Source organism: Felis catus, chromosome A1 (assembly GCF_018350175.1).
Source record: "Felis catus isolate Fca126 chromosome A1, F.catus_Fca126_mat1.0, whole genome shotgun sequence".
Taxonomy (NCBI): domain Eukaryota; kingdom Metazoa; phylum Chordata; class Mammalia; order Carnivora; family Felidae; genus Felis; species Felis catus.
Genome location: NC_058368.1, coordinates 18,593,124 through 18,608,233, shown reverse-complemented (window position 1 = coordinate 18,608,233; position 15,110 = coordinate 18,593,124). Strand labels below are relative to the sequence as shown.

General features: G+C 41.5%; 2 long non-coding RNA genes across 2 annotated transcripts in view; one reads left to right on the top strand and one right to left on the bottom strand.

Annotated features, from left to right (window-relative positions):
- Positions 1-15,110, top strand: part of LOC109497596 — a 379,881-nt gene that overhangs the window by 113,322 nt on the left and 251,449 nt on the right. The window lies entirely within an intron of this gene.
- On the bottom strand, positions 1,859-14,979 carry LOC109497600. The gene is made up of 3 exons (XR_002153905.3): positions 14,855-14,979; positions 2,822-2,870; positions 1,859-1,987 (listed from the first exon to the last, which is right to left on the bottom strand). It is a non-coding gene; the product is annotated as an uncharacterized LOC109497600 (long non-coding RNA).

Below are 15,110 nucleotides of genomic sequence, written 5' to 3'. Positions count from 1 at the left end.
CTTTGGTCAGGTGGGGTCATTAGTTTTGCTCTGCAGCCAGGGGAAGCCATGGGCTGTGTTCTCTCGTTAGATTCCCTGGTCAGATAGGCTGAAGGCTATATTCAGTCGTGACCTGGGCTACAAAGTAGGTTCCCTGCTCAGGTGCAGCAGGGGAAGCAGCTCGAAAACTAGTAAAGCTCTTTGTTGTCTTACCGCAAGCTGACCCACACCTGAAGTTTCCTGGATGAACAGCGCCATTGACTTTGCTGTACAAACTATTGGGTCTGTCTGCCCTTCTCTCAGCTCGAGCGCCACTGGGCCACACAACTTTCAGGTGTTTTCACCAGCGCTTCTGGTTTTATGGAGCTGGAAGGCACTTTCGTGGTGGGTGGGGCTGGGACTCGGCACCTTGCCTGGATGGGGGCAAACTAGGCTCCAGGGCAAGCAAAATTCCTCATTTGAGTATCCAAATCAGGCAGATGTGTATCACACTGAGTTTCCTGGTCAGGGTGTGCCTTCAACTTGGTTCTGTAGATGAGCAAAGTCGCTGTTTGGGGTTACTACTTGGGCACTGCAGATAGGAACTCCGTCTGCCAAGATCCCTGAGTGCTGGTTATTGCAAGCCCTTTCCCCCTTCTCTGTCATGGGTCCCAATGATTCCCCTGTAATCCCTGTGGTGTGAGATCAGAGTAGGGGCTCCCACAGAGTGACCCAGAATGCTGCGGGAGCTGACATTCCCCCCTGGATTTTCTTTTCCCACTGGAGGAATCGGAGGCTCACGGAAGACCTCTCCACATAGTGTTGTGCTATTCTGGGGGAGGGGCGGTGTGGTCAATGTGTAGCTGCTTGTCTTATCCTCTACTGCAATCGGGCCTGGTCTCTGAGGTGCGGGGTAGGGCTTCAGCCTCATCTCCATGTTCTAAGATTATGTCAGTGGTGTCTTATTCTTGAATAGCTGATAGTTCTTGTGTGAGGAGCAAAGTCAGGAACAACCTATGTTACTGTCTTGGGAATATCCGTTGTCAGCACACTATTTTTAACTCCTAAAACATTATTCTTGCTCTGCCTTTGAGGTAGTTGTGGGATTCTAGGAAAGCCTTTTCACTTCTCCAGGATTTGCATTCTCATTTCTAAACTGATTTTGACTGAATGGCCTTCAAAGCCCCTCTGCAGTTCTTACATTTTATGATGTAACGCAAACATTAAGAAGTGAGTATTGTGTTGGGCTTGTAGTGCAGGTGGATGCAACGTTTTCTGCGGTTGTACGTGGCCTACTGTGTATGGGAATGGCCGGCTCCAGTCAGAAGAGGGTCTCACTAAGATTCTGGAGTCTGCAAGTTCACGTAGCCTCATTGGTTGGAGAAACAGCCAATAAATGGCAGTGGTTCGGAGCTCACTGGACCACGGTGGACATACAGACAAATGCCGTCTCTTCCTCAGTGTGTGACATTGAACTTCCTCCTTAAAATCTCCTGTGTCAAGTGTGGATGATAAAAGTACCAACTCTGAGGGGCTGATGGGAGATTAAAAGAGGGACTATTTATTTATTATGTGTTTTATTTTTTTTTTAACGTTTATTCATTTTGAGAGATGGAGTGTGAGTGGGGGAGAGGCAGAGAGAGAGAGAGGGAGACATAGAATCAGATGCAGGCTCCAGGCTCTGAGCTGTCAGCACAGAGTCCGATATGGGGCTCGAACTCATGAACTGTGAGATCATGACCTGAGCTGAAGTGGGACATTTAACTGGCTGAGCCACCCAGGCACCCCCAAAGAGGTACTACGTACATGCATGACATGGTTCCTGGGATGTAGTACATGGTCACTAAAAGTTTATTGTCCTTGTTCATCTGTGTAGATCATCTCGTAGATGATCTGTGTGGTTCCAGCCAGCTCTAAACAGCTGTAACTTTTATGGCGTTGTGGAAAATGCAGTGGCAGATGACCTCCAGGAAGTTTAGTTGGCTGGAGTTTGGAGAATGAGGCCAAAGATCATACGAAAGCTTCAAGCCTGTGATAATGGTAAATGCTATTTTTGAGTTATGATACATTTACTGACATAATGGAGACTTTTTATTAAACATCCCTCTTGTTCTGCAATTACACTTATATTTTTCTGGGAGGTGGGGGAAGCCAGGGAAGTATTCTGTGATACCCCCTTGCTAGAGGCTAAAGACTTGGGGCTATTAACCTATTAGAAATGCACTGCCTGAGGAAAATGGTTCCTTTAGTAAATCTGAAATGATTGCAAAGGATATAAGGTCGTATCTGGGCACTGATGGGGAAGAGGTGCTTGCTCGGGGCTGTACCTGGCCTTGCTCACAGCCTAGATCTGGGTCCAAAGTCCACTAGCCCGAGGCTCTTAGCTGGATGTGCTTACAGAAGACTGTCTTTGACTTGTGTGAGTGATTGTCCTGGGTGCCCTGGCCTGGACTCTGATCGTACGAGAACATCACTGGAAACCTTTGTAACTCTCTCCAGCCTGTGACTCAGCTTAGCACGGCGCCTCTGGGGCAGGACGGTGAAAGGTAGCTTCGTGTGTGGACTGGTGTGGCTGGACTTGGGAGGCCGCCTAGCAGAAGAAATGAGTGATTGTAATGGCGCACTCTGAAACCCAATGCACAGAAACTGTCTGTTATGGGGCCCTTGCGTTTTACTGTGACGTTTGGCCTTAACTCTGTTGTATCACACGCCCTGACTTTTAGGAAGTGAGAGCCAGTGCAGTTTAGAATAAGCACCATAGCTGGTATATTTCACTGGGACATTGCATTTTAAAACCCTCTCTGCCTTGTCTCACCCCTCCCTCGCATTTCCTTCTCAGTGAGCAGTACCAGTGTTCGTTTACCTTTTCGGGTTTTGAAACGTCTCTGTTGGCTCTGGAGTTACCACAGTATCTGTAGGACAACATCATCAGGCACAGGGCAAGACTGCTGATTAGTGAGATCAGTGATATGATTGAAGGCATATAGATGAGTAATATCTTAAAACATTCAGTTATTCATTTTAAGCCCATTTAATCAAGGTACAATTAAAACAGAAGTTGGGAACTGAAATTAAAGAAGCCAAAATAAATCACGTTTGACCCTCAATTCCTACCAGTGACTTTTTATGCGTCAGTCTCCAAGATCAACTGCATGTCACGTCTCCGGGGCGGCCTGCTTACACTGATGCCACACCCTCCAATTCCTGCCCCTGCATGTGTTCAGTGGTCAAGCAGGACGCCTTCCGTGTTATCTCTGCCACCTCTGACATACCTGGGCTTGTGGGTGGCTCAGGTTTTGTTGCGGTCACGGTGATCCATTCATTGCTGCAGTATGGCTTCCGGGCTCCTTTCTGGGTTGGAACTGTCCACCACAGACAGCATGAAGTCCAATCTGCAATGTGGGTTGCCTGCCCGGGGGTTGGCTCTGAGCTTGCACTGGCCTTTGCACACATGTCCCTTTCTGACTTCTGACTGCTGACCTGCCTCCACACTCGGCTATGCCCCTGTCTGTTGGCATCCATGCTCCTTGCGTTCGGTGTGCTCCTGGCCCTGGTTTGCCCAGACACTTTCTGGTCCCTGCCTTCTCACCTCATCTCCTTTATGTGTCACTGTCTCTGTGTGATGACCCCACAGACCAATCCCTTTCACCCCTAATTGTTTTCACAAGATGCTGCCTTAGATTCTCTGCTGGCTCTCCAGATTACTGGCTGTGTCACGGAAGAACCCCGGGCTGGAGTCAGACTTTAATCCAGGCTTTCTACTTGCTAGTTGTGTAAACTTAGGTCATGTGGCCTCATTCATTGTGTTTCTTCATCTGCAAAATGGGAATAATGACAACAATAATGGTACCTACTCCGCTTACCTTAAAAGTGATTACTAGAACTGAGGCTGGGCATATTTTTGGATTTTTATTTGCTAGCCATATACTTTCTCTGGGGAAGGAACCTTTCAAATCTTTCACCCATTAAAAAAAAAACTGGATTGCCTTCTTTTATTGAGTTTTTAGAATTCTTTACATATTCTAGATAGAAGTCTTTTACCAGATAAAGACTTTGCAAAAATCTCTCCCAGACTGTGCTTCCTGCTTCATTCTCTTAATAGGATCGTTAGAGCAAAAGATTTTAGTTTTGAAAAAGTTTAATATGTTATCTTATAAATATTATTTTTCCTTTTGTGTCCTATTTAAGAAATCTTTGCCCACCCAAATGTGTATTGCAACTGTGTTTTTTTCCTAGAAGTTTTATAATTTTTGTTTTTATACTCAGGTCTATCATTCATCTTGCATGCATGGGTGTGTGCACGTGTGTGTGTGTGTGTGTGTGTGTGTGTGTGTACATGTACCATGTGAGGTCAGGGTTGAAGGTCATCATTAATCATTAGTAAAATAACCACCATTTGCTATCACTACATAACCATAAGACTAGATAAAATTAAAGACTGACCATACCAAATGTTAAAGATGATTTGGAAGAGTTGAAACCTTATACAATCCTGTTGGGAATGAAAATGCCACAACCACTGTGGTAAACAGCTTGATAGTTGCCTCAAAAAGTTAAACATACACTTAAACTAGCTGTATAGGTATTTACCCAACAGAACTGAAAGCATATATCCCTGTAAGACTTACACATGAATATCTACAGCTGTTCTATTTGTCATTGCCCCAAACTGGAAACAACTCAAATGTCCAATTCGTAAGAGAATGGATAAATAAATTGTGGTATGTCTATAAAATGGAATACTAGTGAGCAACAGCCTGGCTGAATCTCAAAATAATTATGGTGAATAAAAAGAGACAGACAAATATTGTGCAAGTTCATCCAAATAAAATTTTAGAAAATATAAACTAATCAGAAAGCACATTAGGGTTTGCCTGGAGTTGGGGGCGGGGTCGATGTGGAGTGATCATGAAGGGGCATGAGGAAGGTTTGTGGGGGTTGTGGGTACATTCACCACCTTGAATGTGGTGATGGTTCCACAGAACATACATATGCTTAAAAATATGCAGTTTATTGTATATCGATTATCTTCCTAAAGTTATTAAATGGGGAAATATTGGAATAAGTATCCACCAATGTGACAAAAGTGGGGAGATCACAAGTCCCCAGTGAGAGAATGCCCAGGAAACTGCATTGATAGCCTTAATCTGGTGTAGAAATGCTTATTGTCGTCATTTGTCTGTGCCACATAGACTAGGAAATTTTCCAGTAAGGGAAGTAGACCAGTTTCTGGGGGCCCTCAGAATCTAGTTTTCCCAACCCCACCCAGTGGAAAATGTCAAGTTGATATTAGAACACATATGACTGGACAAACGATTGCACCCTGGGACATTCAGACCCTAGGACATTCAGACCTTTCTCTCAGGCTTGACTATATCCCAGGCCCCTCATCTCCTTCTCTCACTCCCAACGAACAATAAAATGGTGGCTTAAAGTGCATGGGCTCGCCTGCATTTAGGAGTTCTGGACCCGGCTGTACAGCAGAATTACAGAGAAACTTTTGGGAAATGTTGATGCCTGACTTTGTACCTGGAGATCCTTATTTACTTGCTCTATATTCTTAAAACTCCCCAGGTGATTCTGGGTGATTCTAATGTGCAATTAGAATGGAGAAGCACTCAAGTGGAGCCTTGACCCTGTACCATCACTTGCTCACCCCTGTGGCTGTGTCATTTCCAGCTCATTCTGTGCATCTCTAACTTTCTGTTCAGTGTTAGAAAATAGGCAGAAGCAATTATGGTGATGATGATGATGATGATAATGATAATAATAATAATAATAAACATTCAAATAGTGCTTGGCCTTTTTGCAAAGAATTTCCATGAGCATTTTCTCATTGTGTCTCATAAATAACCTGAGAAGTGGGTAAGAGAGAATGATGTAATTTGTAATCCTTATTGTCTTTTTCCCAATTAATTATAAATGCAATAAACAGTCATTTAAAAATATTTTAGAAAACAAATACAGAAAACTATGAATAGAAAAAAATCATCTGTAATCCAGCCTCTCAGAGAAAACCGGGGTCAACCTTTGGTTTCTTTTAACATAGATAAAATTATGCACTTAATTTTTTTTTAACAGCATTGGCCACAAACTGTACCAGAGTTTTGTGACCTGATCTTTTCACTCAATACATTATTGAGAGTAACATTTTTAATGACTATTTTCTAGACACTGCATGGAAACATGATTTATTTAACTAATTCCCTATTGTTTGATAGCTTGTTTCCAAGTTTTCTGTATTAAAAATAGCTGTATCCTTATGTGGAGTACCTGGAACTCTCATATACTTCTAGTGAGGGTAAAAATTCATACCACTACTTTGGAAAATGTCAGATAATATCTACTAATGTTGAATATGGGCATACCCTATGACTCAGCAATTACTCTCCCAGGTATATATCCAGAAGAATGTGTACAGTGTTCAGCAAAAGACAGGTACAAAAGTATTCATAGTTGCACTTCTAGTTATGGCCCTGACTGGAGACAACTCAAATATTCCTTAATAATAGATGCATAAATTGACTGCAGTATTCATGCAAGGGAATACAATATAGCAAGAAAAAATGAAGGATTGCAATGGTACCCAACATCATGATGACTCTCACAAACAATATGGAATGAGAAAAGCCCGACACAAAGAATACATAGAAACACAAGCATAATTAGTTTATCCTATTAGGAATTGAGCTAGTGATTACCTTGTGGAAGGGGCAAAAGGGTCTCTGGGTTTGTTTCTAGGTTTGGTTGGTGATAAAACTCTTCACTTTATGAAAACCCATTGAGCTGTATATTTATGGTCTGTAATTTTTCCTGTGTGAGTACTTCAAGAAAATTGAGTTTTTACTCACCACAAACTTTCAAGGCAACTCTTGCTACCTCCTTCTTCTGACTGGGGAAAATGTGACTCTGAAAACTGTCGTGGGCTGAATTGTGTTTCCCCCCCAACCCCGCCTCAAAATTCTTATGTTGAAGTCCTAACCTCTAGTACCTCAGGATGCGACTGTTGGCAGAGAGGGGCTTTGAAAAGGTAATTCAGCTAAAATGAGGCCGTAAACAATCCAATCTGATTGGTGTGCTTAGAAGAAGAGGATATTAGGGCACATAGAGAAACAAAAAGCCTGAGAGAGGCCCATGTCAGGGCCCAGTGAGAAGATGGCCACGTATAAGCCAAGGAGAGAAGCCTCAGGTGTAATCAAACCTGCTGACACCTTGGTGAGCAGAGTTTAAAACTCTAGCCTCCAGAATTGTGAGAAAATAAATTTCTGTCATAGAAGATGCCCAGTCTGTGGTATTTTGTTGTGACATCCCTAGCCGACTAATATAAGAATTGAGGTTTTTTTTTTTTTTTTTTCAATATCAAACATATATTACAGGGCTGAGCAGGATGTGAACATCCATCGTCTGACTTTAAATTGTATAGCCTCGCCAACACGCCTGGTTTTTCATCTTTCCAGGAGAGACTGATGGTGCTGTGAGGCAGCTCAGGAGAGCACCATGTCAATGGGCCCACTGCTGCTCTCAGGAGGAAATATTTCTGGGCACCCAACAGGGCACGTGGCTGGCTCAGTTGGAAGAACATTCAACTCTTAATCTCAGGCTTGTGAGTTCAAGCCCCATGTAGGGTGTAGAGATAACTCCACTAAATAAATAAATAATAAATAAGAGCAAGCCAAACCATCCTTTCCTTCTATAAGATTGCTTGCTTGAGTGTGATGACTGTCACATTTACAGGAGACTTGCTGAAGTAAGGTGCATTTTTTTTCCCCAAACTCAGAACTTTTGAGGGGCAGTGCTGGCTAGTAATTAATTGCTGCTGGTCATTAGAGTCATCTCATCCTCTGAAACATCCTGGGAAATGGCTAAGAGTGATAGTAATGCGATTTCCTGTTCCTCTTGTTACTTCCATCTCCTCGAATTTGGCCTTTTGGGAGCTGAAACATTTTGTTTTTACATTTATCTGTTCTCAGTGATACTATAATGTTCACTTTTTAAGGTCTTATCATATTAGGGCTTCCTCAGAATGTTAGAACATCTGTTTCTAACTGTCAAAGAGAAGAGAGGGGAAAAAAAATAACACATATTTGACTTTTAATTCAAAATACAACAAAATAAAATGCATGTTGACCTGACTAGCTTCTGGAATTTTCCTGATAAGCAAGTAGAGTAAAGGGATGAAGAAGGGATTTGGAATATGAGTTAGTGAAGGTCATGCATCTCATGGGGTCTTACTTTATCTCACTTTGGAGAGTGCATACAATTTCCTTTCAGTTCAACAAGTATTAGTTGAGAATCTACTCCTTGTTGGATATCATATCATAAACAGTGTGAGAGGGGTCCCTTCTGTTAAAAAATTTTGAGCTTGTAAAGTGGCTCTGCCTATGATTTCTACAAGTTATGTCTTAAGAGAGTTTTTAGGCTGTGGTGTAGAAAGGAAGAACCTAGGAGGGGACTGCTGGTCTCCCTGAGTTGAAAAGTCAGAGCTGAAAGTTCTCCAGGGTTCAGAGGGCAGAGCACAAGGGAGGAGATTGCTGCACAGAAAGGAAACTCCAAAGATCTGCAGGGGGTCCCCTTGAGCATTCAAATGAGTACTGGTCAGTATATACAAATGAGGAAACCACTTGCAGTGAGGGAAGGAACTATCCAAAGAGACTAGAAGAAGTAATGCCCATTGTTCACACAGAGCCAGGAATAGTGTCTGTCCACACCAACCAGGCTAGAAAAACTCATAACACGTGGGACATAAAGTAGAGTCCTCAGAAAAGTCCTCAGTAGGGGACTAACTAGCTGTATATTGTGTATTGCTCTGGTCCTGTCTAAAAAATCTTAAAAGCAAGACCCCCAAACAACAATTTTTCCAATTAATATAACTATGTACCAGAAAAAAATATAAGAATTTAGGACTATAAAAATATTCAGAAACATGGTAAAATTCATAATGTCTGGTATCCAATAAAAAATTACCAAGCATGCAAAGAAGAAGTAAAATACAAACAAAATGAAGATAAAAACCAATCAGTTGAAACTGACACACTTACTCCACAACTGAAAAATGCTAAAACTGTTGGACAAGGACATTAAAAACACTTATTATAATTATATTCTATATGTTAGAAAAGGTAACTAGAGACATGATAAATATAAAATGCCCAAATCAGAGTTCTAGGGATGAAAACTACAATGTCTGAGATGAAAAATACACTGGATAGAATAAAGGTAGATTACACATTGCAAAAGTAAAGAGTTTAAATTTGAAGGCATTAAACAGCAACTATCCAATGTGAAACACAGAAAATAAACTGACCGGGGGGTGGGGTGCGCCCGGGTGGCTCAGTTGGTTGAGCGACCGACTTCGGCTCAGGTCATGATCTCATGATTTGTGAGTTCAAGCCCCGGGTCAGGCTCTGTGCTGACAGCTCAGAGCCTGGGGTCTGCTTCTGATTCTGTGTCTCCCTCTCTCTCTGCCCCTCCCCCACTCATGCTCTGTCTCAGAAATAAATAAACATTAAACAGATTTTTTTTTTTAAAGAAAATAAACTGGGGAGAAAAAGCACCAGTGAACTGTGGAGTAAGTTCAAGCAGTATATTTGGACTATATTTAGAATCCTCCAAAGTAGAGGGGAGTAGAAAGATTTTTGAAGAAGCAATGGCTTGAAGTTTTTAAGATCTGATGAAAAGTGTCAATTCACAGATTCAGAAAGTTCAATGAACCCCAAGAGCAAGAAAACTGCATAAAAACTACATCATCGCATCCTAATCAAATTGCTCAAAATCAATGATAAAGAGTAAAACATCAATGATAAAGAGTAAATCTTAAAAGTGGCCAGGAAAAAGGGGCATATTACATAAAGAAGGAGAAAGATAATAACAGTAACAGATTTCTTCTTGGAATTATTCAGGGATGGAGTTAGCGAAACAATATCTTTACTGAAAGAAAAAAAGAATCCATCAATTTAGCATCTATACTCCACAGAAATATCTTTTAAGAAATGAAGGCAAATAAAGAACTTTGCAGACATTCAGGAGTTGAAGCAACTCATTACCAGCGTATTCACATTATAAATAATTTTAAAATAAATTCTTCAAGCAGAGGAAAATAATGTCAGAAGTCTGACTGTACATAAAAATGAATTTTCCCGTACCAGAAATTCATGAGTGAGGTTTTTTCTTATTAAAGTCTCTTTAAAGGATATTTGCTATTTAAACAAAAATGATAACAATGTGTGTTTATTACATATATAAAATTAAAATGCATGACTGCAAACTAAACTCAACATAGCAAAAGAGGGAAAATAATATGGATCAGACTGGAAATCAATGAAGTAGAAAAAAAGAAAAAGAAAAACAATGAAACCTAAAGCTGGTTCTTTGAGACAACCAATAAAATGGATAAACATATAGTATAGTCAGGCTGATCAGGAAAAAAAGAAGACTCAAATTACCAATATCAGGAATGAGAAAGGTGGTATCACTAGAGATTATATATGTGTGTGTGTGTGTGTGTGTGTGTGTGTGTGTGTGTGTGTGTGTATATATATATATATGTATGTATATATGTGTGTATGTATGTATATATACATATGTATGTATATATATGTATTTATATATATATATGTATATATATATAAATTCTTTTTTGAAAGACAGGGTGCAAGTGAGTGAGGGGCAGAGAGAGAGAGAGATGGAGAAAGAGAGAGAGAAGTGGGGCTCATCTGAAGCAGGGCTTGTGTTCACCTGAAGTGGGGTTCGAGCTCACAGATTTGAGACTTGAACTCACAAACCACAAGATCATGACCTGAGCCGAAGTCAGATGCTTAACAACTGAGCCACCCAGGCCCCCAAGATTCTATAGATAATAAAAGGGAGAAGAAGGGAATGCTATGAACAACATTATGCCAACCAATTTCACAACTTAATTGAAATGGGAAAACTTTTTGGAAGGCAGAAGCTACCAAAACTCACTTAAAAATAAATAGATAGCCTGAATAGCCATATGTTTATTAAAATACTGAATTTGTAGTTTTAAAATCTTTCCATAAAGAAAACTCCAGATTTAGATCATTTTGTTGGGGAATTATTCCAGACATTAAAAAAAGCAATGATACCAACAATACAAACTCTTCTAGAATATGGAAGTGAAAGAAATGCCTACCAACAGTGTCAGGGACCAGTGCTACCCAAATACCGAACCAGTAAAGACGTTATGAGAAAAGAGGGCTACAGACCCATATCACTCATAAATATAGATGCAAAAAATTTAAAGCAAATTTTAGCAAGTCTAATCTGACAATGTGTAAAAAAAGATAATATATCATGGCCAAGTGGGATTTATCCCACGAATGCTGCCTTAACATTCAAAAATCAATCAATTTAATTTACCATATTAACAAACTAAAAAGGAAAAAAATATAGTATCATCTCAATAGATGCAGGAAAAAAAACATTGGATACAATCCTACATCTATAGTTGAAAAAAGCTCTCCTGTAGACCAGGAGTAGAATGGAACTTCCTCTGATAAAAGGCATCCTTGAAAACCTAGTTAACATTATATAAAATTAACTTAAAATAGATCACAGATCTAAATGTAAAGCCTAAAACTGTAAACACCTAGAAGAAAACATGGGAGAAAAACTTTGCAGCTGACCTCAGAATAGGAAGAGCCAGAAAAATCGCTGACTGGAAGGACTCTGCCATCTTCGGAAAAGTCAAGATTGGAGGCAGCAGGGTAAGGTCAAACAAGCAGTTTCTTCAGCTGTCCCTCTACAGAGACCCCTGGGAGCATCATATCTCTTCGTTGTGCTTGGTGCTTAATAGCCCATGAAGGCAATTGTGTGTCTCCACCAAGGCATAGCAGCCGGCATAGGTGAAGTTTCAAGGGGCCAATCATCATCAACGGGACTGTGCTAGAAAGAAGGTGCAAAGAATAGAAAACACAGGAAGTGCTGTATCTGTACATGAGGGCACACACATGCAGCACAGCGGTGCCACCCCACCTGACATAAGGTAGGCTTTCACATTTGGATTACGGTGCTCTGCTCATCAGAGGCAAGGCCAGGATTTGAACATAATGTATGTGGGGGAAGTGGCGTATATGAGAGGAAACATACGTGTATTAACACCATAACACCAACTGTGTGCTAGGCACTGTTAGGTACTTGATACGTGCTGTCTTATTTCACTCACATAATGATCATAGTAATAGGTATTATTATTCTCATGTCATAGGATCATAGAAGTTATGTAACTTTCCCAAGGTCAACAGCTGCTAAATGCTGTTGGTGCTCACATTAGTCTGATCACTGTGCGTGCGTGCGTGTGTGTGTGTGTGTGTGTGTGTGTGTATGTGTATTTTCCATGACATCATCTGTCTCTATAAAAGCAAAAAAACCCGTCTTGCTAGCTTGCAAAGAATAACATGGTTATTTCTCCAGAACTCGAAAGTATAAGCCCAGAAAAATTCTATCCTTTTATGAAAAAAGCAGTTGTTAAAAATTTTTGACAAATCTGAAGTATCCTAAATGTTTGGGGGTAAAGCCGTGCATCTGCCTGCATTGGAAATAACCTGAAATGTGTCCTCCTTGAGTGTTTCTTAGCAAAAAGATGTGAGGGTGATGCCATCTTTGGCCTTGAAACAAAAGAGATTTATGAACAAATACAGTGTTGGTGATTCCAGTAGGAGTCAGCCTGAGAAGAAGTGATGAAAAACAGCAAATCATGATGCTACAGAAGAGTTTGTGACTCTTTCAAAGAATTCATTTCTGATCACAGCCTATCTACGGAACAGATTTACAATGCTGATGGAAGGCTGGCATTGCTTGCAAAGTTAATTCTGACACATTCAGGGAAGAAGCAGTGAATCAAGTACCTGTGATTTTCAGCACAGGGATAAACCATTCCTGTACTGATAATAGTAGGTAGATTCCCCCCAAATAATACCTTTGACTAACAGTTTCATGGTCCTAGAGTTTCCAAAGTGGGTACACATCAACTAGTAGCTTTCACAGTACAAGCTAGTGAACAAACATGGAAAACCTATTCCCTCCTAACTGGTTTTATTATCTTGTGTCATACATAATGAAAGATTTTTTGAAGGGCCCTTACTATCTTTTAAAAACATTTTTATCATTAGGACCTTCAAAAAAAAAAACCTACTAAGGTACAGACATTCCTTATCCAGATTCAGGGATTACCGAGATTTAACCATATTTGCTCCATGTATCTCTTTGCTCCCCATTAATGGATAGCTTCACCTCTACCTACTTGAAAAATCTCACTTAGTGAAATGTCATCTTAGAGTCTTTGTTAGGTCCTCGATGGCTACGATAAACTTAATACTCTCATTAGGTATGTAAAGCTTTGTTCAATTTTCATCCAGCCTCCCTTGTAGCTTTCTCTGCCAATAGGCCCCTGCATGAATTCTATATTGTAGGCAACTTTAAATTAATTCTAGTCTCTGAATACATATTGAAAATTTCTGCCCCTGCTTATGCCGTTTTTTTCTGCTTTGAGCTTTCCTTTGGTCTGTTTCTGACAAGCAGAGCCCTCCAACTGGGCAGACCCTGGCTATCTGTTCATTTAACAGCAAACTACATTTCCCAGCCTCTCTTGCAGTTAGGAGTGGGTGTAATTGATATGCACCACTTCCAGGCCTTGCTTATACAAACCTGCCAATTTACTTCTCCCCTCCTGTCTTCGTCTGCCTGCAAACTGTATGTAAATATCAGAACAGCTCTTCTGCACGTCAAATATGGAAGACGGCAGAGCCTTATCTGTGTTGTCCCTGAAGGAGGGAGTAGCACAGAGTCTGTCCCCCATGGTTTTGAACTTTTCATGTGTTTGAAAAAATTACTACTGGGCCAAGCTACCACATTTGGGACTTATGTCTTAGGGTAGCCAGGGCACCTTAATAAAGTATCTGTCCACTGGGGCGCCTGGGTGGCGCAGTCGGTTAAGCGTCCGACTTCAGCCAGGTCACGATCTTGCGGTCCGTGTGTTCGAGCCCCGCATCAGACTCTGGGCTGATGGCTCAGAGCCTGGAGCCTGTTTCCGATTCTGTGTCTCCCTCTCTCTCTGCCCCTCCCCCGTTCATGCTCTGTCTCTCTCTGTCCCAAAAATAAATAAAAACGTTGGAAAAAAAAAATTAAAAAAAAAAAATAATAAAGTATCTGTCCTCCAATCCGGTTCAAATTCTTTTCTTTCACATCTACCTTTATTGCCCCAGGCGAAAGTGACACCGCCTTCCTTGTGATTATTATAGTACAGAGTTTTTCTTTTCAATGGTTATTTGCTTATTTATTTCTATGAGAGAGAGAGAGCGCGAGAGCATGCGCGCATGAGTGGGGGAGAGGCAGAGAGAGGGAGACCCAGAATCTGAAGCAGGTTCCAGGCTCTGAGCTGTCAGCACAGAGCCCGATGCAGGGCTCAAACCGACGAACCCACGAGATCATGACCTGAGCTGAAGTTGGACGCTCAACCGACTGAGCCACCCAGGCGCCTCATTATTATAGCATAGGGTTCTTAATTTTTTGTTGATTTTATAGTATTCCAAGCCACCCAACTTGCTACCAACCTGCCTCCTAAAATTGTACCTGCATCACACCCATGCTGTCTTTCTTTCCTTAAGTCTCATGGAGGAAATAGAAGTGCCCCTCCTCATGTCTTAGACCAGTCCCCTCCCTCGAGACTCATCTGTCCCTCTTGCTGTCCCGGGGATCCTGTTCCACTGTGTGTCTCCCATCCTGCCTGGGAATGCAGGTTTTCTCTGAGCCGGCTCTGCAGCGTTGGACAACATGCATCGAGAACCCTTGCCCCTGGGGCTTCTGTGACTGCATCAGTCAGGACAGGCCAGATTACGCAGCAGTAACCCAGTGATTATCCCCAAGTCTCAGTACTCACAGAGGCAGAGATTTATGTCTCACTCGTGCTCCATGTTCGTTGTAGGTTGGCCACAGGTCTGCTCTGTGTCCTCCTCATTCTGGGACCTGGGCTGATGAAGACAACTCTGTGGCATGTGTTTCCTCTTCTGGCAGAGGGAAAAAAAGAGATCACAGAGAAGCACATACTGGCTCTTAAAGCTTCCACCAGGAAATGACACAGGTCCCTTGTGCTCACGTTCCACTGCCCAAAGCATGCGACATGGCCCGGCCTGATG